The following is a 6,561-nucleotide window of genomic DNA, read 5'->3' as shown; positions in this document are numbered from 1 at the left end:
ACAAAGATGTGGCAGAAGTGAGCTGTTTATTGATTGTGAAATAGTTTGAAAATATCACGTGCCAGCTAAGTGCTAAGACAGGAAGCCAGAAGCTGTGGCTTTCCTAAGTGGGTAGGCTAAATGTTTCTTTCAGAAAATGTTTAAACTCCCAAAGAAAGAAATATAATCCTATGACCAGGACTCAATCATCTCACTTCATTAAAAAGTAGATTTAAAGACAAAAGTACCGTAATGGAAGGAATGAAGTTATTAAGTTCATTATTTACAAATTAGACAAGGGGCTTCAGGAAATGGGGCAGCTAGGTGGCTTAGCGAATAGAGTGCTGGGCCTGAATTAAAGAAGACTCATCTTCCTGAGTTCAAAACTGACGTCAGACACTTACTAGCATGTGACCCTGGGCAAGCACTTAACCCTATTTGTCTCTATTTACTTATCTCTAAAATGAGCTGGAGAAGGAAATAGCAAAGCACTCCAGCAGTATCTTTACCAAGAAAACCCCAAATGAAGTTACAAAGAGTTGGACGTGACTGAACAACTGAGCACCAAGAGATGAAAGAAAGACCAAAAAGTTGGGGGAGATATGAGAGGTATATAGGAAAGGGAACTGGGAAGGGCAAAAAGAGAATCTTCTCCTACCTTGGAAATTATCCTGGATGATGGTCCTACGTCCTCTGAGAGAGTCTGTATGGTAGAGTGGATAGAGGAAAACCCAAGTCAAGTCCACCCTCAGACAATAACTGGCTGAGCGACCTTGAGTAAGTCACAATTTCTCTGGTCCTCAGTTTCCTAATCTGTAAAATGAGGGTAGAGCTGAATTTGTTAACCTCTCAGGTCTTTTCCAAAGCCAAATCTGTGATCATGGTGAAGGGATTTTAGAAATTTAGTTTTACTCCTCCATTTTACAGATGTAAACCCAGAGAGGTAAAGTATTTGTCAAATGGCCATGATCTTCTGACTCCAAATCCAGCATTCTTTCCACTATGCCACACTGCCTCCCAAACTTTACATTTTAGAAAATACCTCTAACCACACCCTACCCTATAATCTGGAAAATAGCAGAATGAAGTGGGAAGATTTCAGACTTTAAAAAAAACCATGAGGTCCTACCAATTAGAAATTAATTTGTTTTAAAGGCTCTCTTTTAAACTATCAATTTTTTTGGAGGGGGAGTTTAAAATTGGTAGTCACTTACACTTTCCTTTTTATTGTTGTTCAGTCATATCCAACTCTCTGTGACTCCATTTGGGATTTTTGTGGCAAAGACACTGGAGTAGTTTTCCATTTTCTTCTCCAACTCATTTTACAGGTGAGGAAACTGAGGTAAGCAGAGCTAAGTGACTTGCCCAGGGTCACACAGCTAGCAATTGTCTTAGGCCAGTTTGACTGGACTCCAGGATCAGTACTCTATCCACTGTGCCACCTAGCTCATTAGCTAACTTAACACCTAGATAAAATGGTCAGAGTTATTATTATTATTAATGTAAAACGGATATTGGGGGAGCTACAGGGTGACCATTGGACAAAGGAGAGTGTAGAGGTATCATTGGATCCCTGGGGGACTGGGGCAAGGGAGGACCTGGATATATGAGGTAAGGGGATAAGTAATTATTTTGGAATTTTGTGTAATACCCTAGTGGACAGCCAAGTGCCCCTGAAATTCCCTACAGCTCTGCCTTTGGCAACCTTCCACATGGGTGATGCCCACAGTACCGTGTAAATAGAACCATTAGTTATGCTACATGAAACTTGCATGTGTGAATTAGTATAACTCAAACTTGTATAAGTGGGGCTCCAACTTCATGTCTTTATACTCCAAAAGTAAAGGCTTCAATTACTAGAATTATCAAGAGTGCTAGAATCTTATACTTGGCATTTCCAACATTTGAGGACTTAGTCAAAAATGAACTGAATGTTGCATGAATTATTATAATTATGACTTTGGAAACACATATAGAGCAAGAGTTCTTAACTTTTTGTGTGCTAGGGACCCCTTCTCAGAATAATGGTTTCAGATAATTGATGGAAAGGCTAGAACGATGTAATTTTTTTTCCTTGTCTAAATCATGAATCCCCTGAACTCTACCCATGTACCCCAGGTTGAGAATGTCTGCTGTAGAGGAGGATACTGATGGTTGGAGTTGTCTGTTGAATCTCCACTGCTTGTTGGACATCCTTCCTAATGAAAGCCTCCTCCTGTATTTAGCTCTAAAACAGTTCTATTCCATTATGAAGAACCACTTCTCTCCTTCCAGAGAAAGCCTGATCTCTTTTGGATACCCTAATATTCCAAACTCACCCAGTCTGCCTGCTGACTCTTTTTTTAGTGGTGCCTTTGAGAGATGTCTTGGTCTACCAAGGCATTTGCATGGGTAATTTTGCCCCCTTTTGTTATGGGAATTCTTGCCTGCCACTTTTGGTCTCCAAGACATTCCATTCCTCCTCCATAGTTGCTAGTCATTTTGATGCCTTGGAAAATCACCCTGGCACTGCTGATGCCCCCTGAAAGAGAGCCCCTCTGCAACACTGACTCCTTTCCCTTTTCTAGTTCTGACGTATTAGTTACAGGAAAAGATATTTAGAGCCTGGTTACTAGTCCAGAATCTTTGCCAGACAACACTCGATGAAGCAGCTTTAAAGAAAAGACTGCAGCTATCCCTTATTTGTGGCTTCTGTTTGTTGGTCAAAGGGGCTCCCATCCTGCAGACTGTAGCTCAGTTATTTAAATTTAATCAGGTAATCATAGGGCTAGAAGGGCCTGATAATCCACCTTCCCCACCTCTGCTGTTGCCTATGAAGATTCTTAACCTTAAACAGTGAGTTGTTATTATCGTAATATTGTAAAATATAGAATATTGATTGATTTATGACAGGCATTTTTAACCATGGGGGTCAGTGAACTTCTTTTAAAAGGTTATTTTGATAACTGTATAACTGACTTCTTTTTGTTTTAAGACAGACTTTGGAAGGTTCTGAGTACCTAAAGCCCATACAAGGAAATATGGAATTCACAAGACAGTAAAGCGAGTCAGCTTTATTGGGAGGAGGTACATCAGGAAGAACGATGGGACCCTGGGCAGAATTGGGAGCCCCAGTGGAGCCCCAGTGGGAAAAAGGTACTTTTCTCCAGCCGGTAAAGGCTATTGTACTTTTTTAAATCTGGGCCTATTCAGACCAGGCATTGGGGAAAGAAAACAAGGAACCTGGACCTGGTGATTGATGTTGACTTTTGCTAGTAGAGAGAGAGAAAGAAGACTCCTGGGGAAATGGAGGCTGTTTGATATATTCATCACCAACACTCCTTTCTCCTTGCTGGTCTTACTCCAACAAGGTAGCTTAGCTTTCCTGTTAACAGTTTTTGAACATCTTTGGGGTTTCTTCCTCTGTCCCTTTAAAACATTCTGACAAGAGATCTTTGGATTTTACCAGGCTGCCAAAATGTTCTGTGTGACAAAAAAAGATTAAGTGTTCCTGACTTATGGGGATTTAGTTTATATCCTGCAACTCTGATGTAGTTATTGCTGTAACTAATGCAATTGACCCTGGAGGGTTCTCTTAGCAAACCATAACATTGTCTACAAAAATGGATATTTTTGTTTCGTCTTTGCCTACACTTATTTTCCTCAATTTCTTTTTTTTTTGTCTTATTGCTATTGTGCCATAAGAAATGATGGAAGGGGTGGTTTCAGAAAACCTTGGGAAGATTTGGATGAACTGATGCAAAAGGAAAGGAGCAGAATCAGAATGTTGCTTATAATAATAATACTGTAAAGATAGATAACTTCAAAACCCTAAAGAAAGCTGATCAGTTCAAAGGCCAAGCAAGATTCCAGAGGCCTCCTGATGAAACAGGCTACTCACTTCCTGACAGAAAGGGGATGGACTCAAGATGAAGACCTAGACATGCATTTGGGGGCATAGTTATGTGGGAATTTGTTTTGACTATGCATATATATAGTAAGGTTTTGTTTTCTTTTTCATTTTTTCCCCCAGTGGTGGAGGGGCAAGGTAGAAGGGAGAGAAAATAAATGCTTGTTAATTTTAAAAAATTATTAAGAAATATAGTGTTTTGATTTACAAATAGCTCTTTCTGATGTAGAAATAACCTCGGGAGAGGAACTTTCCTCTCCAGGAGACTGGATGCCTACAAGAGCTCCCCTTCCCAAATCATCTGCGTCCCTTGGTATTTGTCTCTGTAGCCTCCCCCCATGCTACCCTCCCATCCCCTGTTCCCTGCTGATTATGTGGCTTCCTGAGCCTTCTATCCACAGTCCTATTTCTCACCTTGCCCCAGTTCTGGTTCAGAATAGGGTCTTTAGTGGTAAGACTTGCAGTAGTGGAGAGGAGAGAAGAGAGGAGGAGAAGGCAGCCCTTCATACCCTACATGACTGCTCCCTCCCCCTCTCTCTCTCTCTCTCTCTCTCTCTCTCTCTCTCTCTCTCTCTCTCTCTCTCTCTCTCTCTCTCTCTCTCTTTGTCTCTCTCTCTTTTCTTCTCTCTCTCAGTTTCTCTCTTTCTCTCTGTCCCTATCTCTCTTCCTCTCTTTGTCTCTGTCTTCCTCTCTCCGTCTCTGTCTCTGTCTTTGTCTCTCTCCTTCTCCCCCTCTCCTCCTCCCCTCCCCCCCTCCTTCCCCCATCTCTCTCCCCTCTAGGACTGTACTCCTGGCCAGCAGTACTAGCCCATAGGATCCAATCACAACTCTTTATCCAAAGTCCTGCTCAGATCTTCAGAGCACTCACTCTAAATCCCGTGAGGGATTGCATACAGACTGCAATGAGGATGAAATAAACTTGAAGGCAGAGAAGAGGCAAGAAGAAATCACAAGTGTCCCTCCAAGATTGTTAGACTATTGTTCTTCTTAGCAGTAATAATCTTTTTTTTTAATCTCCAAAGGGATGCGGACCTGTCTCAGAGACAGGAAGTTAGTAGGGAACAAACTAGGAGATTTCTTTTTGCTCAAGAGAGGGAACGTGCTGTGTAGGACAGAGCACGAGGCTTGGAGCTGGGAATATCTGGGTTCAAATCCTGCCTCAAACACTTACTAGCTATCTGACTCCAGGGAAGTAATTTAATTTCTCTGTGCTTCAAGTTCCTTCACCTGTAAAATGGCGGAATTGAACTGAATGGTCTCTAAGGTTCTTCTAGCTCTAAATTTATGATCCTGAGTTCCAGGGCAGGTCAAGAAGGAGGACAAACCTTGGTTGGAAGCAACAGATGGGAACAATGTAAAAGAAAGCCAGCAGATCAAAACCTAGGACCCTAGGAAAAGGGATGACCCTGGAGAGCTGGACCCAGTTCCTCAGAGCTCCCCCCCTCCCCAATCCTCATTTCTGTCCTCCACATATAAACCCTGGTGGCCCCTCCCCGTCAGTGCCCCATGCCTGTTCCTACTTCCTGTTGGTTTAATGTCAGAGTCTCCTAGGAGGGAGAGGGGGAATATGGTTCTTATTTCCTAAGCTGGAACTTTGAGCACATTTTCTGATTTAAACGTAGCAGCTCAGTTCTATTTTGATTTATTTTCTCTTTTCTTGCAAACTTAAACATCCACACGAACCTTTCATTATACAAAGAAGAAGAACAAAGTGATTTGCTATATAATATGATACTTCAGATATGTCATGGATTAAATAAACTTTTGTGAGTTAGTCAGAGGACAGAGGTAATCTCCATAGGTAAAGGATTATTTTTGTTTTCCTTTGTATCCCCAAAGCTTATCATGGTGCCTGGAATACAGCAAGAACTTATTAGATGCCTGTTCATTGATTGGTTAAACACTATGTGTACTTGCTTCCAAGCCATTGATTTATAAGTGGATTTTAGAACTCAACCATTTGGTCAATTGGGATCTGCCAGTAATCCTGAATTTATCAGGAACCATCCTACTCTAGGAAAGGCTGACATTTTTATATGGAGAAAAATCTGCAGCTCCCACTTGGAACCAAGGCAAGATTTTTTTCACCTCATCTCTCTTCTCTTTCCTTCCTAACCCTTCCAGGACCCAAAACTTGTCAGAGACTTATCTTAGTGTCACCTCTGTCCAAGTCAGGCACTGGAGAAGCAGCCAACACATGAATGTCTTTCACAGTAGGTCAGAAAAACAAAAAACAAAGGCAGCAGATACAGCCATGTGAGACCAACCCAGGACACCAGACTCTCCTGCAGGTACAACAGCACACACTGGAAAGACCAGTCTCAGGACTGACTCCACAGTCAGACTGAAAGTCAGATGCAATAGCAACCACCTTGGTTTATGTAATATCCCACATCAGAAGGTATTTTATAGGCAACATTAAATCAGCAGCAGCAATGTTTGTATGAGCAACTACTGCCCAGTCTTGCTTTTCGGTATAGAAACCGAGTAGAGGAGACACATTGAATGCCCCTATACATAAAATGTTTAAGGACAGGTTTACTTTTACAGAAATGCATGGCAGGACAAAAGTTGAGTAACAAAACCCAATAAGAGGATATCTTTGCCCAACGCAAGAGACCAAAACATTTATTCTGTCAGGACTGGTTGTTTGTAGGGTACTGTTTCCCAACCAGTATATTATGAAAGCCACA

This window comes from Notamacropus eugenii, chromosome 6 (genome assembly GCF_028372415.1).
Source record: "Notamacropus eugenii isolate mMacEug1 chromosome 6, mMacEug1.pri_v2, whole genome shotgun sequence".
NCBI classification, from domain to species: domain Eukaryota; kingdom Metazoa; phylum Chordata; class Mammalia; order Diprotodontia; family Macropodidae; genus Notamacropus; species Notamacropus eugenii.
This window is presented reverse-complemented; position numbering follows the sequence as displayed.